Below are 20208 nucleotides of genomic sequence, written 5' to 3'. Positions count from 1 at the left end.
GTATCTCCAGGGGTATTTTGACCGTCTCTCCTCCTGTCTCCTGTCTGCCATCAGAGTGTCTGGAATAGTCAGACAGGAAAAATAACAGCAGCTTCTCAATCCCCACCTCATATTTTTTCCAAGAAACTTGGGCTTTGCCTTTGAGTGGGAGGAAGTCCTTGATGGGGGAGACGGTGACCCTGAGAATTAGAAGAGGGAAGTGGCCTTAACTCTAGAGGACACTACTTCATAAATGCACATTGTTCATTGACTTTGAGAATTGCAGTGTAATTATATTAGTAAATGTACTGTACTGTACTTGGTAAGGTAATGAAATTGTAATTGTGTGCGACTTGCCCAGTGCTGCTGGGCTCAGGCTCTGCAGGGGTGTGTGACCAGTCCTTGGTTTTCTGGAGACAAGGATCAGGGAAGAGTGGGAATGACCAGTGGAAAGTCCCACTATGTACCAGCCACACTGACTCATGTTGTCTAATCATCACGGCCGCCCGAGGAGGCAGCCCCATTCTGTCGATGAGGTCAGGAAGGGAAGAATCTCATCTGAGTCTTCAAAAGTGAGATTAAACAAAGCTGGTGACTTCCAGGTCAACAACTGTTCCTTTTACATTATGAGGCCAGGGAACTAAAGAACAGAAGCTGTATCATTTCCATTGGGGTAACCATTTGAGATCAGCAGAGCTGGGTACATAGAGGTGGGTAGGGAATAGTCATTTCTCCTCATCAAGGAGCTCTTGAGTCATGTGATGGGGGAAAGGAGACTATTCATAGGACAGAATTCAGGATGCTGAGGTAATCTGGGAAGGCTTTCTGGGGGAGGTGATGTTGGACATGATGTCATCATGAAGTATGTGTGACTATCCCTGTGAGAATCTGCCACTCAGAGTTGTGTCCTTGTATGTTTTCCAGTAGACTGTGGGCAGAGGCTATCTTATCTTTCTTTGTAGGTGTCTATCACAGAACTTGGCATACCATGAGTGTTTAATAAATGGTGTTTAATGAGATTTAAATCTCACATGAGCTCCAGTAATTGCTCCATAACTGTGGAAGCCTGGATAGGTGAGGATCATATTGAAAGAACACCCAGGATTTGGTGGGGATTTATGCTGGAAGCACTCTGACATTTAATTCAGTCATGTACACTGAATTAAAAAGAATTATTAATACTACTATTATTACTATTAATAATGATGATATAGATAATGATGGCAATATAGTCAGTTCTTATAGCTAATACTTATTACTTACTACATGCTAGATACTGTACTAAGTATTTTATACAGATTTTCTTCTTTAATCTTCACACAAGCTTATGGAACAGGTACTATTGTTATTTCTACTTTACCGATATGGAAATTGAGGCCCAGATGTATTGGAATATTTGTCCCACATGTCACAGCTAGGAAAGGACAGAATGATGGCTGGAATTCAGACCTGCTTGATGCTAAACCTCACACTATTTCACAGCTCCATACTGTCTGCTCAGCTAGGAGGGCACAAGAAACAGTCAGATCAATCTATGTTGACCTTCAATATCATTGAGGGTAAAGGCAGGATGTTCTAAGAGAAAAGCCAACAGAGGTTCTCACCAGAGGGCATTGCTGTAGGAACAGGAGTGTGTTGGTTGACTCCACACTATGATTTGCATAATTCAGAATCAGAGAGTGATACACAAACCAAAGAACCCCCACTGCCTAAGGGTAAATCTCAGAGTAGTTTCCTACATTTATTTGAGGCCAAGATGTGAAGAGAAGCCTGGCTCCGTATGGCCCTGTGTTCAATACTCACAGGTGGATTCTTGGCACGTCCTCCAAAGAGGCCACAAGATAGAAGGAGACCTGGGGCTGAAAGTGGGAGCACGTGTCACGATGGCAGCCTTGTTCCTCCAATCCCTCCCAAGAGTGCTCTCAGCACTTGCCACGGGTGTTGGCCATTGTGGTGATGGGAGGAAACGAAAGCCAAAGAAGGTGAGGTTTGAGCCAAGCTGAGAGAGGCTCAGGCAAGAAGTACCAAAATGGGACTCAAAACCAAGCTCCGGGTTGACTGCTCTTTCCTCACAGGGGTGTGCAAGCTGTGGCCCGTGGGTCGCATGTGCCCCAGGATGGCCTTGAATGCGGGCCAAAACAAAAACATTATGAGACTTTTTGTGTGATTACGTGTTGCAATGTATTTAATGTGGGGCCCAAGACCACTCTTCTTCTTCCAGTGTGGCCCCAGAGATGCCAAAAGCTTGGACACCCCGGCTATAGCTTTTAGATCAGAGAACTAATAAACACAAGTGGAATCCAGTTTTTGCTCAAAGACCCTTTTTATCTCCAATATAGAAGAAATTGGTTCAGGGAGAATCACTTCTCTTGGGATCTGCTAAGTTGGCCAGCCCAGAATGTAAGACTCACTCTGTCAGCTTCTCTCCTCTAAGAGCTGCTGAACTATATAACAGACCTCACAGAAGGGAGCTTAGGATGGGCTGAACCAATCAGAAAGGCTTCCTGCAGGAGGTGACGATTACTATACAGGTGGCACCGAGTTGGGCTGGGAGGGCCACAGCTTGCTGCCGAGGTGATCCTGGCCACTCACATCTATTTGTACATCCTGCCAGCCAGTTCAGCCTCTCTTTCTGTTACCCAGAAACCTGAAGGAACAACATAACCAAGGAGGGGGTGGGGGCACCTTGGTAGCAGGAACAGAAAGAGCATGGCCAAGGGAGTCAAGGGTTTCTGCTTCATTTCACAGGTCACCGTGGGCTTATCTGTTCTCCCCTGGGGCTCTCAAGCCCTGAATTTATGAATAAAGGCAGTGGACCAGATCACCTCTCATGTCCCTTTTGGTCCTGAGAGGTCCCCTTCTTATAATGTGTCCTTATAAAGACACATGTATCGATGTGTAAGCAGTAAGTGTTATGTTCAGGAAATGGTGCGGTCTGTACATAAGTTTGGGGAGGGAAGCAGTAGGCTGGGGTGAGCTGATCAAGGCAGCCTCGAGACCCTCCCAGGTGGCTTTGAGCAGAGTTCTGAGCTTTGAGGAGGGTTTGGTTCGATGAAAGGAGACCCTGTAGGGGAGATGACCCAAGCAGAGGTGCAAGGGGAGAGTGCAAGAGGTTTTCTGGGAACGGTGAGGAGCCAGCTGAATAGGACCAAGACCACTGGGCATGCTGGGCCTCCGCTTCACCCTGACATCACTCTGCCTGACCACCAGACTCTGAGCTCCCTTGGAAAAGGGGCCGTATTGTCACTTCTGCAACCCCACAGCCTGGCACAGGGACTGACATAGAGCAGCACGTTACAAAAAAAATACTTGTTTAATAGAGGAAGAAATTAGTCTGCATCTCAACATCTAGCTTTTTTTGAATGAGGAAGTGGACACAAGCTGCATTTTGCTAACATTTCAAAACCCTGATTCTGGGACAATATCATTTGGAAGTTTGTGGCCTTGTAGGTATCTTACATGATGTGGGAACAAGTGCCTGGTCATCAACCTTCAAGCCATTCTTAAATCCTGAGGGCTTTGAGACCAAGGCTGTGTATGCTCTATGTTCATAAGAATTATTTTATTATATATTTCTTCTTCCATTTTCATTGTTGCTGAGCTCATGTTTTATTTTAATTAATGTGTTAATTTAGTTACATGCACCATGAGGCACTTTCTCTGAGGGTATAATTAAGTTAGAAAAAAAAAACCCCTGGCTACTCTAACATTCAAGGCTGGGAAACCAAGGCTCAGAAAGGGTGGGTTTGTGGCTCAAAGTCATTCGGAAAATCAGAGATGAATTCGGGAGGTGAAAGGTCTTTAGGGAGCCCCGTAGAACTTTATCGACCTCTCTCCACTTGAGCAAATCAGAGGGCAGGTGGGCAGCAATTACAGAGCACCGAGAATGTGACAAGCATTGCACTAGACCTTGCGTACACTGTTATCATGCTCTCAATAATCCCAATAATCCCACAATGCAGCTTTTCTTGTTCTCATTTCATAGATGAAGAAAGTGAGGCTCAGAGCTTTCATAGCCTTTTCAGAGCCTTGCAAATGGTAAAGGGTAGAGTCAGAATCTAAAGCCATGTCAGTCTGTTCTCTAACTGTAGGTTTGCTTTACCTACTACTCTTTTTGTTTGGGAGGGCTACGCAGAAGATATTGGACAGCCACATTGGAGCTTGGCACGGGAATCCTTAACCTAAGAAAAAAGAGATGAGGATCTCTGAAGTCTTCAGTGGAATTAGTTAATCTCTGGTGATGTTTGAAGCCAACGTCAGTCACACCCACTTTCGAGAGTAGCTTTAAAACTCTCTCAATACCACCACTGTCATCACCATCACCACTACCACCACCACCATCATCACCACCATCTACCACCAACACCACCACCTACCACCATCACCAACACCATCATCACTACCACCTACCACCATCATCACCACCACCTACCACCAACACCAACACCACCATCACCACCACCTACCACCAACACCACCTACCACCACCACCTACCACCAGCACTACCACCACCACCACCACCATCACCACCACCACCACCTACCACCAACACCACCACCATCCTTACCACCACCTACCACCAACACCATCACCATCCTCACCACTACCTACCACCAACACCACCACCATCCTTACCACCACCTACCACCAACACCACCACCATCCTCACCACCACCTACCACCAACACCATCACCATCCTCACCACTACCTACCACCAACACCACCACCATCATCACCACCACCTACCACCAACACCACCACCATCATCACCACCACCTACCACCAACACCAACACCACCATCACCACCACCTACCACCATCTTCACCACTACCACCATCACTACCACCACCACCACCAACACCACCACTACCACCATCACCATAAACTCAATTACTATTACCAATAACAACTTTGCCCAAACTATTCTAAGAACATTCTGAAACAACTCTAGGAGGTAGGTTCTATTAGAATCCTGGTTTTATAGTGAGATGCATGAAACCTCATGTTTTCAGAGACCATACTTCTTTCAAAGCTGATCCCTTCTCAGGTCATTGTCTCTGAGGACACCCTGGATGGGAAAGCTATGGGTGCAGATCCTGTTGGACTCTCTGTCCCACTTCTTCCTGGCCATGTGTCCTTTGCTGACTGGTTTCATGTATCTTGTCTCCTATTTGGGCTGTTCCAGAGGCTTGGAACACAGAGATGGCCCCAGCGCTCAGGCAGCTTACGTTTGCCCTGCAGAAACAGGCAATGAATAAAGGACGGAGTATGTAAAATAAAACTGAAATATCAGGTAAAAGTGAGTTTTGTGGGAAAAGAAAGCCAGGCTAATATTAGAGAGAGCCTGAAGGATATTCAGGGAAGGCTGGGCTGAGAAGGTGAAGTCTAAGCTGAGGTCAAGTGACGAGCAGGAGCCAGGCCTGCCCTGAGCTGGGGAAGGCACCCGGGCCCGGGAAGCAATAGGCAAAGGCCCCAGGGTGAGAAGGCTTCTCGTGGTCATTTTCCTAAATTCCCCCATTTGCTTGCATTTCCCTTTCAAGGCATTCTTACCACAGCGAATGATTTCATGTTCATTATTGGAATTATTGTGTTAGTATCCACCTTTCTACTGACCTGAAGTTCAGGGAGGCAGGGGTTCAATACTGTAACCACAGGGTGCAAAGATAGCTTCTAGCTCATAAATACTTGCTGAATAAATGAATGAATGCTCAGGAAATGCTATTTCCAACTCCCATTCCCTCTTGTAAACTGTAAAGCATAATCAGTTGACACTGGACTAATGAGGAGACAGAACTTGAGAGTACAGTTCTTACCTCCTATATTGTATGGTGCTTTTCATTTGATCAAGAACTTCCACCATGTTTCGTTCATTCAAGTGTTGAGTGCCTACTATGCACCTCACCTTTCACATATGAACCTGTGAGACACCTGATGGGTAGATAGCACATGTTGCATTATGCCCACTTTGCAGGTGGGGAAAAAGCCTCAGGCCATGGTACAGCCAAGGTCATTGCTGCATTAACACTTTTCCCTCTCACTTGACCCACTCCAGCTTTCATCCCTTCCCACTGGTCTGTCTTGGGATGCATGTCCTCGAAGGTATAGGCATGATGCATGCCTGGGGAGCAGGACAGAAGTGCTTTTGAGGAGGGGGACAGGGGGTGTGAACGTCTGTTTTCCTGCAGTATTCCTGTCACTCTCATGCTGTCCTGCTCAACCTTCCCTCTCCCCCCAGGGACTACTATCACTCAGAATATTGTCCAAACACTTGTACCCCCTTGTCCCCCAGGCCTGGCCCCAGCACCCCTAACTGAGCTCTCCTAGGAACACACCGAGGACACTAGCATGTCATCATGTGTTTGCTCCTCTGTGTTCCCAGAAGACTGGTTCCTTAATGTCACGGCCATCTCTTTCACTTCTGTATTTCCAATGGCCTTGCATACAGCAGGTCCCCAGTAAATGTCTGGCATAGAGCAGGTCCTCGAAAAAAAGGGGTCTTGTCCCTTTCAGAAGGCTGCGGGGTGGGAGTGTGTTCTCGCTCACTCACACCCTGCCTGGTGCTGGGCTCTCCCCTGGGGGTGACAAGTCTTTGCGGCACCTTCCCGAGTGCTCTGTGTCGCAGGTCTGCAGCTGTGTGTCTGGCATGAGCTCGCATCCATCGCTGCAATTTGCGAGCGCCGAAGCCATTTAATTAAATGGATGAAATTGAATCTGTGAGGTTGTTATTGCTGATATTGTTTTCTGCACACGGCCGGCTGCGAGGGAACCCATGGGAGGCCTGGGAGCATGCTCCCGCTCATTCTGGGTCCACTCTCCCACCCCCGGCCCAGATGGCGTTGGGAGGCGGCTGAGATCCTGGGCGCAGATCTGAAGTCAGAGGTTCAAAGCCCTTCCGTGAGCAGGTCCCCACTGGTGTGTCTGAGCTGCTGACAGGCGCGTGCCCCTCCTCAGGAGGCAGCCAGAGCTGCGTAAGCTAATTTTGCAGAAGGGAATCTTGCCAAGCCAGAGTGAGCTTTCATTTGCCTAAGTTTGCATCAATAATTAATCCAACCTGGTGTTACACAAGACTTGACATAAAATTATTAGCTCTGAGAGCATTTCCTGAGCTTGTCTCAGAAGAGAGCTATCATGAGCCCAAGAACAGACGACCCATGAGAGATGGGACAGGCAGCTCGGAAAGTCATTTTCTCCTTTCCCCATTTCAGGATCCATTGAAGCAGCTCCAGGGGGCCTCTGCCATCGTCAACCATGGCTTTCTAAGTCCCAGGTCCTTCTGCTGCTTGGACACCTTCCATGGCTTTCCACCGTGCTCCTGATCAGCACCGGCTCACACTGGCATCTCCAGTATTTCCTGCTTTCTCTCTCACGACTCCTCTTCCTCCTTCCTGTTACTGCCACGCTGCCTTAACACACTTCCCTCATCCACATTTCTGTGTGTTGAACTTGTACTCATCCTTCAGGTCAAAACTTCAACGTTATCTCCCCTAGGAAGACTCTTGTGATTTCTCCAATGAAGATCATCTTTCTGCTGCCTTCTGCTGTCTGTTTGGAAAGGCACCCCAGTCTGTCTCGGGCTACATTACCTATGCACATGTCTGCATCTGTAAGATGGTGTGTGCTTCTAGCAGGGAGGTAACAATAGTTCATCATGGAATCCCCACTTGGCCTTGGGCCCTAGAGGCCCCAACTGAGGGGAGGAGGCAGAGCTGCAGTCACTGTTTTCCCCCCTGAACTGGACTCTCAGCCTAATTTCCAAATTTGGCTAATAGCACCAGTAGCTCTCTCAGTTATGGGAGCTCGGAACTTCACCTTTCTTACCATAATTTTCTTCCTTCATTTTCCATCCAAATGGTCAGTGAATCTTGTCATTTACCCTCACAGACTTTCTTAAACCCAGCCTCACTTCCCAGTCCCTTTGTTATGGTGGCAGCCCTCTGAAACTCTCCCCAAGTGAAATCTTTCCCCCATATGCCCACCAGGGCCCTGTCCTCCTGTTCACCACCACTGTGCCCCCCACGGTCCAAGGTCAAAGCCCCGACTCCCCAGCCACCATTCACAGCCTCATTCATCACTGCTGCCCGACCTCCCACTGAATGTCCTGCTGAGACATCCCCTGCTCTTTAAGGCCCCTCTGCAGTTTCTAGAAGGTACTTCCAGCTCCATTGCCCAACGCCTAACCCTTCACCCATTTTCAAGGCCCAGCTGAAAGGTCACCTCCTCGGTGAAGTGACCCACTGCTCCCTTCGCAGAGTGGGAGGGCCTCCTCTTTGCTCCATCAGCACATTGCTCATACCTTGGTGATGTCAGTGGTCTTCATTCACGCACTGTCCCCTGCATTCTGCCTTTGATGAAGGGTAGTGACCACACCGTCTCTTGTGTTTTCACCCGTTTCCCCAAAGGTGTACACTGATATTTGGCCCATAGCAAGTGTTCAATCAAAATTTGTTGAAATATTAAGTAATCATTGGAAACTGGAAGTTGGGAATTAGAGAAGGAAGTCTTATGGCCCGTTGGGCAAAAAAAGGTATCTGCTACTGTTAACTGTCGTTGTTTTGGTGGCTATGATTTCTCAGTCATCAGAGAACACGGACGCCTTGCTCACCTATCTCATGTTCTCAGGCAAGTTCCTATTTCAAATATTGCATCTTATTGTCGTCCAAAGAACAGTCAGACTCCTAGATCAGATGTTCTAATATTTTGTTTTTGAATAAGGTCCCTTCAAAAAGAAATGCCTGCTGTGTTCTTGGCCCTGGGTTAGATATTAGGAGGCACCCCCAAAACAATATGGTTCTCACCTGCCTTTGGGACAGGCCAGACACAGACTGGTAGGAAGCAGAGTGTGGGTAATAGTGATATTTCTAATCATACAGTTGGTCACCAAAAGGGAACAGAGCTTTTACGGCAACTCTGCTTTCTGGCAGCCAGTGGTAGCAAGGAGCCCTGAAGAGGGAGAATTAAATCATTCCGTTTAGAAAGGCATCGTGGAGGGGTAGTTTGTTGAGCAAGACAGATGGAAGGCATCCGTGTTTCCTTTGTCAGTTGGCCAGAACACCTTTTCACTAGAACCATTTTTTTTAACTGCTACTCCTCGTACAATCCCAACTGCCTTCTGTTTTCTTTCCAGTAAATCTCCCTTTGTTCCTCTTGAGACTCTCCTGCCCGCCTGTCAGCAACTCTGCACAAAATAGTGTATTTCTGCCAGGGGTTCCATGCGAAGCGCTCACGGTCTTTTGAACGCCGGAGGCAGCTGAGGTGGCGTGTGGGGACACCCATGTCCCGCTGCCTGTTTACCTCCTTGCCGGTGAGCTCAGAGCCAAGCCGAGCCTGCTCACGCAGCTGCCGACAGAGAGAGGTGGCCGCAGGGCTGCTCAGCTTCCACACGCTCGCTCAGAAAGAGCCTTGGAGATGAGAGGGTTCCTGAGGTCCTGCCTTTGTGTGACTGCAAGCAATAGTCCCACCACAGAGCCACTGGACCCTACCAGACAAATGGGTCAAGGCGAAGGGCTTAAGCTAACCAGCTGTGTGTCCTTAGGTTAAAAAATCACCTGTTGTTTCCCCGTCTGCATTCGAGTGGTAGATAGTCCCCCGGGTGCCTTCCGGGTCTGCTATTCCATCATTTCATGAATCTATAGCAGCGAAAACGTGTTGAAAATGGGATTCCCTCTTGGGGATCCAAAGTCAATAGGAAAAGAAATGGTCTAGGTAATTCAAAGGCCCAGGAGAGACATTCTTTTAGGCCCGTAAAAGAACAATAATAATAAAATCTCGGATCAAAGTGCTTTTCTATCTCTTATCTTATTTGATTCTCCCAACCGTCTTGTGAGGAGAGAGCCAGACACATAGGACTTTTTCCTAGGCCACGGTGCAGATGTTCAGGTTGTCCACTGCGCATCTGAAGAAACGTTGCCCACATTAGAAATATAGACTTGCTTATACAAGGGGTCGTGTATGGTCAGAAAGAAGGCGGACCTCCCGGCTGGCACACAGGATTGTGTATGCGCCCAGGGAGCTCACGTACAACACGCTTGTGGGAGAATATACACGTGCCCCTGTCCTGACCATGCTTTGGGTAACTTCTGAGACCACCTACCTATTCTCTTGAAGACATGATTCCTACCTTCTCTGTCTGAACCTGACACCATAGCCTCACCTGAGGGGTGGATCGGGGTCTCAGACAACCTGTTCTGCAAACGGCATGTGTGCCTGTGCCAGGCAGGGTGGAAATGGATGAGGTGTGAGTGTGTTTGCTCACTGACCTCTGAAACCTCCCCTGGGGGCAGACATCCATTCAGCAGCAGCGTCACCTGATTCTTAATGAGACACATGTGTATATTCTGGTCATCAATCTAAAAAGAAGCTGGTGATCTGGACAGTCTCTGCTGGTGAGTTGTAGCTGATGGGGCAGATGCAAGTTAGGGCCAGAGCTTTTCCTGCTCTGTCCCCGTCCCCTCCTCCTTCTTTACCTGAGGGCCATGTTAGGGGCACCTTATATAGCTGGAGGTGCCATCTGCCCACATCCTGCTGCTACAAACCTGGGCTGCTTGCGTTCATTCACGTTAATATACGCACTTTAAAAGGTGCTGCTGGAGGGTGCCTTTTCTGATTTGCACACAGTTACCCCATAAGCCAGCAGTAGGCGTGCAGACTGTGGTGTATGTGTGGGGCTCTCTCTCCTCGGCTAAGAAACACCATCCTTAAGGATACTCTTTGGCCTTGCCATAGTGTTCAAGGCTCTCTAAGACTAGTCCTACCCTACTTTTTTCAGCTTCTCCTGTCACTCTCCTTCATACAACCCATGCTCTAGATCACTCTCCCCCCGCCCCATTATCTAGACACCACAGTCTAGAAGCCACCTCCTCTGTGAAGTCCTCCCTGATTCTCCATTGCAAATGGCTCCCTTCTTTCTTTTATGCCCCTACATCTCGACTAGCCCGGAGTTGAGACATGGGTACATCTGGTGTATAAATAGGACAACTACATTGCCCCACCCACTATGTAGGTGTCTGGTTGGGAGGAAAGAGAAAGGAAAAACAAGAGTGGCAGGATTTCAAGGCCTCTGGCCCTTGCTGTCAGCAGAGGTGCCTTGGTCTGAGCTCTGATGGAGGGAGGACAGGTGGGGACAGAGAAGCTGGATGCATGGAGACCCAAGGGCAGGAGCAGCCCTGCTTCAGGCCCTGGGCATGGTGCCATCCGAGGTGGGTAGAGGATTCCTGGTGCCCCCACCCACTCAGCCCCAGGCCCCGTGGTGCACCTTGGCCCCCTGGGCAGGGCTTGGCGCTGCTGGCCACTTTGTGGGTGGGTGGGGCGTGTGCTCCTGGTGTGAAGGTGAAGACCTGAGCAGAGCGACCGAGTCTGTCCACTGGTCTGTGGGCCCCAAATGCACACCGTGACAGGTGCTTCCTTTCCATGTGTGTCACACTGCCTGTGGCAGGGGTAGCAAGGATGTTAAGAGGCGGCCTTGGGTCTCACAAACAACTTGGGATACTTCTTAATCTTGAAAATCTGGCTGTCATCTCAGTTTACCCAGTATTATTCATTTTATACATAGCTTGGCCACTCCTACTCTTAACTGCTAACATGTATTAAACACCTACTATGTTCCTGTATGTATTATTGCCCTACTGAATGCTTATGATAATCTTGCATTATTATTCAGCCCATTTTACAGAGGGGGAAAGTAAGGATCAGAAACTCAATAACTCCAGTGGGGACCGTCCCGTTAGAGATTGGAGGGCACGGCGTTCCCACCCAAGTCTGTTGGATGCCAGGTACAAAGGCTTCTTCCGGGCTGAACAGGCAGCTCACCACCTCCGTCTCCAGGGCACTTCTGAGTTCGTACCTTCCACCTACTCGGCGCCAGGCAGAACTCAGATCTAGGTCCAGATTTGTTAGTCTCCGTGTCCTTGTACCATGGTGGTGGAGAACTCAGGCCACGCACCTGGACGCAACTGAGATGTACCATGTGTTAGCTGAGAGACCTTGGAGAATTAGCTCAAATTTTCTGAGCCCATTTCCTCATAAAGCTGTAATGGGGATTAAACGAGAAGATACACTTAAGAATTTAGCAGAGTGCCTGGCACATAGCAAGTGTTCAATAGATGATGGCTGTGAAAGTCATCTATCTATTTATTCAATAAGTGTTAACAGAGGACACACTATGTGCTGTGTGCATTTCCCCTCCGCGGATGGACGCTGTACCGGAATGTGTGTATTCTGATGAACTCAACTCTGCCCTGCCTCCCTCCCAGTCTTTGCTGGAGCTTGCGTTGCATACGGAGTGGAGACCTTCCCCTCCCCTGAGACCTGCAGGGAGCTGGTGCTCTTATTTATCATTTAGGAAGCATCTGCTCTTTGGTGAAATATCACCCTCGTGAACAAACAGTGCGGGCATTTGACCTTTCTCGATGAGCGCTGGCTTCTTTGCTCACCGCCAGGAATGAAGCAGATACGTGGAGGAGACATGCGTCAAAGGACCTTTCAAAAGGGTCGCCAGATGGGTGCCCGGGTGATGACCCTGGGGCTGAGAGCAGCAGTCCAGACGGGCTGGAGGCTGCAAATTAATAAACCTGATCCTGTTGTCCCGGTGGGCCAAGAAATCTCCTCAGCATCTGCAGGTGCAAAATCTGAAAATGAAGTCAGTCTGGCAGGTGCCAAGGATGCGAGGCGGGCGCCAGCTGCTGTGGCCCCGCTGCCTCGCTTGGTCCCCCTCGCTGGCCTCTCAGGAGCAGTTGGCACCTGTCAGGCAGAACCCAGAAGGCACAGCTGGCTAGGCCCTCTAGGTGAGGCGGCAGGTGGCATCGGCGAGCCCCCTGGGGTTTGCACTGGCATCTCTGAGAAGCCCCCCGGTCCTCCCAGGGCTCGCGACTCAGAGTGGTCTGGATGGAGGCTGGAATCACCGGAAGGGACAAAAGTAATTCTGGAAAATAAAAACCTGCAGACACTGCACTTGGACATGGCAGCAGAACTCTTGTCCTGACATGAAGGCTGAGGGGTAACCTCTCCTCCTGGGGGCTTCACAGGCCTCTCCCGAGGAATGGATCATTCTTGCAAACTGCTCCTGTGATAGGAGGGAGGGGCTATTATGAATTGGCTTCTGTCATTCACAAGCATTTACTGAGGCCTACTGTGTTGCAGATTCTTCCTTCGGGACAGGGACACAAACTAAATAAGGTTATTGCCTTTGTGGAGTTCAGTCTTTCCTAGGCTCAGGCTCAGGCTCAGGTGCAGAGGCAGGGGGAGGAGAGATGCAGAGACAAGGCGAGACAAGAACCATGTCATCAGCACAAAATAAGAGTCTCAGGGTCCTCTGTCCCCTCGGTGAGATGATTCAGAGGCAGGCTCAGGACCTGCCGGATGGGCCGGCTTGGAAACTGGGAACAAGGAGCCTGAAACGGACGGGGAGTAGGAAGCCACTGCCCCTTTACCACAGATGGGCAGATGGCATAGGCCCACATTGCTTGGAAGCAGGGTAAAGGAGGGATCTAGGATTTGAAAAGGCAACCTGGGCCCGAACCGTGGACACCCTGGGGGAATTTCTTCTCAAGGCAATAAGGGCCACGGAAGATGATCAGATTGTGCTCGAGGGCTTTTCATGCTGTAGCATTTGCTAGGCTGTATTGGGAGGGGCCGCAAGACGGGAGGAAGAAAGATTAGTTAAGCAGCTGTTGTACCCAGGCAGGAGGGCTGGAAATTAATATCTCAGAATCTCCCAATTTCTATGGCACCTTCATGACCCGTCACCGACCAGGGGTCTGAAAATGGATGGGCTGGAGATGGGCCGGCAAATTACTGCGGAGGAATTAAGGAGGCAACAAACAAGAGAGTGAAGACAGCAGGAAATATTTTCAATACTGCTGAAAGGAGCCCGCCTTCTCATCCCCTGACCTCTCTTTTCATCTGCCTTATTTGCAGCCTGGATCTCAGATTTCTGCAAATGCATCAAGAACAAACAAACACATGAAAATCAATGCAAACCAGACAAAAGACCTTTCCAGGCTGGAGAGTGGAGATGGCAGGAGGTCTCCATTAATCCCCTTGCTCATGGAGGGGACGGGGGCTGGGGGGGAGGCAGGGCTCAGTGAGCTGGGTGGAAGCAACTCAGTCTGCCGCTCAGTCACTGGTTGAGGGGTAACCTTGGCTAAGTTCTTTAACACCCCTGAACCTTAGCCTCCTTGTCTGAAAAATGGGATGGTCGTCATCTTATGATGTGGTGAGGGGTGTGATTTTCTGAGGAAAATATGCATAAATGACCTGATCAATGTGAGCTTTTTTTTCCCCTGTCACTTAAAGGAGCCTGATGACCCCTGCTTAGTGTAGATAAAACACTGTCACAGGAGTGTTTTTTCTCAAGTTCTTGATCTTTGTTAGGTCACAGTGCTCATGATGGAAGTTGAGTTTTTCAGCTGTCGCAGTCATTTCTACCAAAGTATAAGCAAATCTTAATTTACAAGTGTTTCAGCTGGAAGGGTCTTTACAGATGATCTAGGACAACTCACTTATCTTAGTGCCAGGGCCCTTGCAGACTAGAAAGGAGAAGGGAGCTCTCAAAGTCTTACAGGGGGATAGAAAAAGAGCCGGGATTAGAACTTGGGTCTCCTGTGGCTTCTCTTTCAATTGTTCATGATTGAAATTTATTGATTTTGGTTATTATTTTAATAGCAAGCAGATATTAGAGCTTGAGAGAGAAGGAAGGAGATAGCTGAGAAGAGAAAGACTTGACTCAAGCAGGTAAATCACGCTACCACAATTTTTCAGGTTTTCCCCTTGGGTTTGGGCAACCGTGAAGGTGAGCGTGCCCCACGTGAGGTGGGGTTACAGCCCAGGCTCCTCAGCAGAAGAGAAACTGAGGTGCTTTCGAGCCCTTCAGACAGCGAGCAAGCTGAGACATGGATGCGAGACCCTGGGCCTGTTGCTGTATCACTCTGAACCTCAGTGTCTTCATCTGCACAACAGGGACATTTTGTAACTCTATATGGAGATGTTGTCAAGCTCTGGGTTCACGTGTCGCCACATTAACTCTAATGTTTGCATCTCGATAGCTCCAAACTTTCGCCAAGAAGGCATCAGGACCTCAACCCCAACACAGGGGCTTTCCCAGTACGGAGGAGCCCTCAGACTGGGAGTGTCCCCCACTTCCTCATGAATAAGTCTGTGTGTTTTGCCCTTGGCCAGTGGGCCTTACCACTGTCTCTGCAGTGAAAACTCCAATTTCTTACCAAAGAGGCTACCTCCCAGTGTCCTCAAGCCTCCTTCCACATCTGCAGGGGAAGTGTGCCCATGTCCGAGATGTCACTTCATTTTGTCACCTGATGCTCAGAACAATGCTCCCATGCCCCATTTCATCCAGTTCCTCGAGGGAGGACAGTGCACACTGTGGCGGGGTCTGCCCTTCCCCACGGGGGCCCCAATCTCTCAGGGTGTGATGGGGCTCGAAGCCATGCCATCCTTCCACTGTCCTCACCTTCCCCCACCCCCCTGGGCTCTGTCCACGCAGAGTGCTTTCTCCCTCAGCCCAAAGGCAAGGTCTCCAGAAGCGGAGCAGTGCTCGAGAGCGTGGGCTGTGGAGCCAGACTGCCTGAGCTCTGGGCACCCCTCCGCCACATACTAGCTCTGTGACCTTGGGCAGGTCGGGGATCCTGTCTGTGCCTGTTTCCTCATCTGTAAAAGGAGACGATGGCAAACATCTGCTAGGGGTGGACTTCAGATTAATGAGTGATAGACTCCGACCGGTGGTGGGTGGTCAGTTAATGTGAGTAATTAATACACATCACCAACTCACACAAATAGATGTTTTAGGCAAGAAGCAGGTGTTTCACTCTGCCCACCAGGAGCCCCCGACCCCAGCTATGACCGTTTGTTCAACAAGGGGCCCTATGCTCCGCAGGTCTCTGGACGATATTCCCCTCCCTTGCCAGGCAGCAGGTCTTGCCTAGGAAGAGGAAAATACAAGGACCACATCACTGGTCGGATTTCCTGCGAAGCAGACTCTGGGACAGAGATTAGCGTGCGGGATGTTTGTAAGGGAACGTTCTTGGGCAGGAAGCAGGGACGGGCACAGGGGGATGCTGAGCTGTGATGTGGTCCTGATAAAACCATTGCCAAACGACAGAGCCCTCTGGATCCGGCCGGCCCTTTAGAGCTGTCCCGAGTCAGGCTGAGGGCAGAGAGCGTCCCTCCCCACCACTGGCCAGTCGCTGGATGCCTGTGTTTCTGGGTCGGGGCGTGGCCTCAGGTGAGGCAAGCCCTCCGCAGAGCAAACGTCCAGATAGAACTAACTGCCCACAGAGAAAATGGATCTTCATTCCTGAGTGGGGACCTGTGTTGCTCAGCACAGCTGCTGGGACACACTGGGGCAGGGAGGTTACAGGGACATTGACTGAGATCTTGCTTTGTTTCTGACACTGATGGTGTGGCATTTAACTCCACCAGGAGATCACCCCACCAGGCAGATATTCTTGTCTGTGATGCACAGAAGAACAAGACTCAGAGAGGCAGAAGGACTTGCCCGAGGTCACACAGGTAAGAGGCCATAGGTTTGGGGTTTGAACTTGGGCTTGCCCGACTCATGTCCATACTTTCCCTGTGGTCTGCTCCCACGCTGTAATTCCAGGTTTCTTCTGACCAAAGCTTCCAAGACTTAGGGAGCAAGCCTCTGCTGAGCTCTCCCAGTCCCTCCCTACCCCCACTGTTGGGGGCCGCTTCCAAGGGTCTCCTTCAGCTTTCGGAGAAGGCCCCTGCCCCACCATGGGCTAAGAACGATTGTGCAGGACAAAGGGCTCTGTACCCCCAAAACCTCTCTCCACATCTCCCTTGACTCCCTGCAGTCCCCCTGCCTTATCATATACCCAGCATCAAACGGTCCTATTTCAGGGGAAGGAGAGCAGACAGTCTAAACGACCAGGCATATTAAAGCTCCATTTGGCTGGAAACAAAGTTGTTTTTGCAAAAAATCTTGCCGTGATTTCTGCACTGTCAGGGGCTGTTTTTAAATTTTATGTGTTCCAGTCTTTTAGCATTCTGCCTGGTTTGCTCTCACACTTTATTGGGCAATTTTCATACACTACACCTTAGTCCTGCCAGACTTTGGGGGTTGGGAGGTCAAACCTCCAGTCTTGGATGGATGTGGCTGGAGCTAAGGACTGAGGAGCTACTCAACTCCGTCCCCACGGGAACCCTGTGGGCACTGTGCAGGTGGAAGTCAGCTCTGTCTCCTGTGTGGTCCACCACCACGGCATCCCCCTTGGAGAGGTGGTCTCACCCACTGGTTAGGGGCGTGACTCCTGAGTCTCATAGCAGGCCATGTATGGTGAGCCCTTGGACATGGTGTTTAACCGCTCTGTGCCTTTGTTCCCTTACCCTCGAAGGGACATACGGTAAGCGTGCTTGCTTCACAGGGTTCCTGTGAGGAGAGAGTTACATGTGTAAAGCACCTGGAACATGCCTGGCACTTAGTAAGTGCTCAGTAAATGTCAGCGACCACAATCCTGATGATTTGCCTTTACTGAGCACTTGCTGTTTATGTGTATCAACTTGTTTAATTGCTGTAAACGGTACTGAGTCTAGGTGTTGACTCCATTTGACAGATGAAGAAAATGTACCTCGGAGAGGTTGAGTACCTTTCCCAACATCACACAGCTGGAGGGGACCAAGAATTGAACCCAGGTCTTTTGGACTTCAATGTCTAAGCACCTGGCACTTCCTAGCTTGTGTTAAACATATTTGAGTAAATGTTTTCTGTCCCTGATAAGAAGTGGGGTTTCTAGGAGCAGAATCCTATTGAAGTTCCTCTTGTAATCCCCATAGCACCAAGCATGGAACATTACTCTACAGATATTTGTGAGATAATGGGATGGCCGTAGGGAGACAGGAAGTTAACATTCATCGAGGCCTACTGTGTGCCCGACACTTTGTCAGGCCTCTTTTTCAAGTCTCACCAGCAGGTATGAGCTTGATTTTACAGCTGAGCAAGGTCCAGAGGACTCTCTTAGGTCCAAAGTTAAGCAAGGAGATTAGATGCTAGATGACCTTTTAATGGCCTTTGCAAAGATGCTTAGAGGGAAATGGGATTTTAATACCAAAAGGAATTGCAGAGAGGCAAAGATAATGCACTTAGCCACCACTCCCTAGTAACAGGCAATGCAGGGGTGAGAACAGAGACTTGAAAAGCAAACACATTTTTCCCCATCCTTGCATCTGTCACTCTCTAGCTGTGTGACACTGGACGAGCTCCTTGACATGGCTGTGCCTCACTTTTCTGTAAAATGACTACGGGAAGGCCTGACCTCTGAGTGGGTCAGCCTACAAGTATTTATGGAGTGTCTGCCCTGGCCCAATCCCAGTTCTAGGCATAACAGACAGAGTTGTGAACCAGCAGGCACAGACCTATTGTCAACGAGGCTGACACTGTTGCAGGATGTCCCTCGACATCAACCAATGTTCACATTTCTAAAGTAGCTTCAAGTATTATCAGTGCTTGAGACCAACTTATGAGTGAGAATGTCTAGTGTGTATGGGGAGGATCCCTTTAGAGAGATGATGCTTGACAGGGTCCCTGGATGATGGAAAGGAGCCAGCCATGCAAGATGTTGGGATGAGAGTATTCTGAGCAGGAGGCCCAGCAAGTGAAAGACCCTGGGATGGAAGAGCCTGAAGGTAGAACATCCAGGTGGCTGCAGTGGGATGAACCACAGGGGAGGGGGAAGAGCCAGTTTGCAGAAGAGGTGCTGGCTGGGCAACCTAGCAGCTAGTAGACCTCGGTGAGGCATGTGGATTTCATTTGGATGCTATAGGAAGGCCAGCCAAGAGTTCCAGGGCAGACCGGGATCTGTGATAATTTTCCAGATACGGGCTGGTTGGGGTTTGGAAAAGAGTTAGAAGTCATTATAATTGGTTGGATTCATCACCAATCATAATGGGTGTACCCATCATGTACCATCCGATTGGATGTGGGATATGAGGAAGAGAAAACAATTCAACGTGACCCCTAGATCTTGGGCTTGGGCAATTGGGGGGATGGTGCTGCTATTTCTTAAGATGGGAAAGGCTTAGGGTAGAGGCAGGATGTAGGAATTAATATAGCTCTGATCTGAGGCTATTAAATTTTAGATACCAAATGGAGATGCTGGAAGGGAAGCTGATTGGAAAAGATGAACTGGGGATGTGTAATATATGGTGGTTTAAGCCAGGGGAGGGCTAAGACCCTCTAGAGAGTGAGACAAAGTGGGAGGCTGGATGGGATCCTAGAGTGTGACCGTATTCAGAGGTCTGGCAGAGTGGAGGAGCCAACAAAGAAAGGAAGCAGGAACAGCCATGGAGGAGAGACGAAAACAAGGAGAATAAGTGGTCATGAACAGCTAGAGAGCAAAGTATCTCAAGTGGGGGAGTTGACCATGTAAAAGCTGGTGGAAGGTCAAGTACAAGGAGGATGGAGACCTTGCTATTGGTTTGGCAGAACTGAGCCACAGCTGACTTTGAGAAGAGTCTCAATGCAGTGGTTGGATTGGAGTAATCCTGATTGGAGTGGGCTGAAGTTAGGACAGGAGGTGGGAAAGTGGGCATAACACATATATAGGCAGATCCTTCAGGTAATTTTGCAGAAGTATGGTAATAGCTGGAAGGAGCTCTGGAGTCAACAGGTTTTATGAAGTTAGGTGACATTATGATTCATGTCATTGTGAGGAAGTAATGGATTCGTATTTCAGTAAAACAATTAGCACACAGTGCCTGAAACAAAGTGCTTGATAAATAGGGGCTATTCCTATCATCACTCAACACATATTGATTGAGAATCTATTGTGCCCCAGGAGTTACTGCTGGGTAGCCACTAGTGTTGCTCACCAGTATCTGGCAGTGTGTACTTGTTGGCTCTGTTGCGTGGTCATGGGACTACATGACTAGTTCTGGTCAAAAGCTTTGAGTGGAAGGGATGTGTGACACCATCAGGCTGGAACACTTAATTGCCAGGGTGAGACACTTCTTTCCCTGGTGTGTGATCACGGCTGCACACATTAAGATAGAACTTCCCATCAGCCTGAATTACAATGAGCAAAGTCCCCTGAAGACCCATTTCCTGTATGTGAGAAAGAAATAATCTTTCTCTTAAACCACTGCATCATTGGTGTTGCTTGTTTCTGCAGCATAACCTTGCTGGTCCTGACTGAATCAGCAGTGATGTGATGACCAGTAAATTAGACTGAGATATTCCTGTACTAATGATGCTCACTGCCC

The sequence above is a fragment of the Phyllostomus hastatus genome, unplaced genomic scaffold (assembly GCF_019186645.2).
Source record: "Phyllostomus hastatus isolate PE091 unplaced genomic scaffold, TTU_PhHast_1.1 phas_contig_34, whole genome shotgun sequence".
Taxonomy (NCBI): domain Eukaryota; kingdom Metazoa; phylum Chordata; class Mammalia; order Chiroptera; family Phyllostomidae; genus Phyllostomus; species Phyllostomus hastatus.
This window is presented reverse-complemented; position numbering follows the sequence as displayed.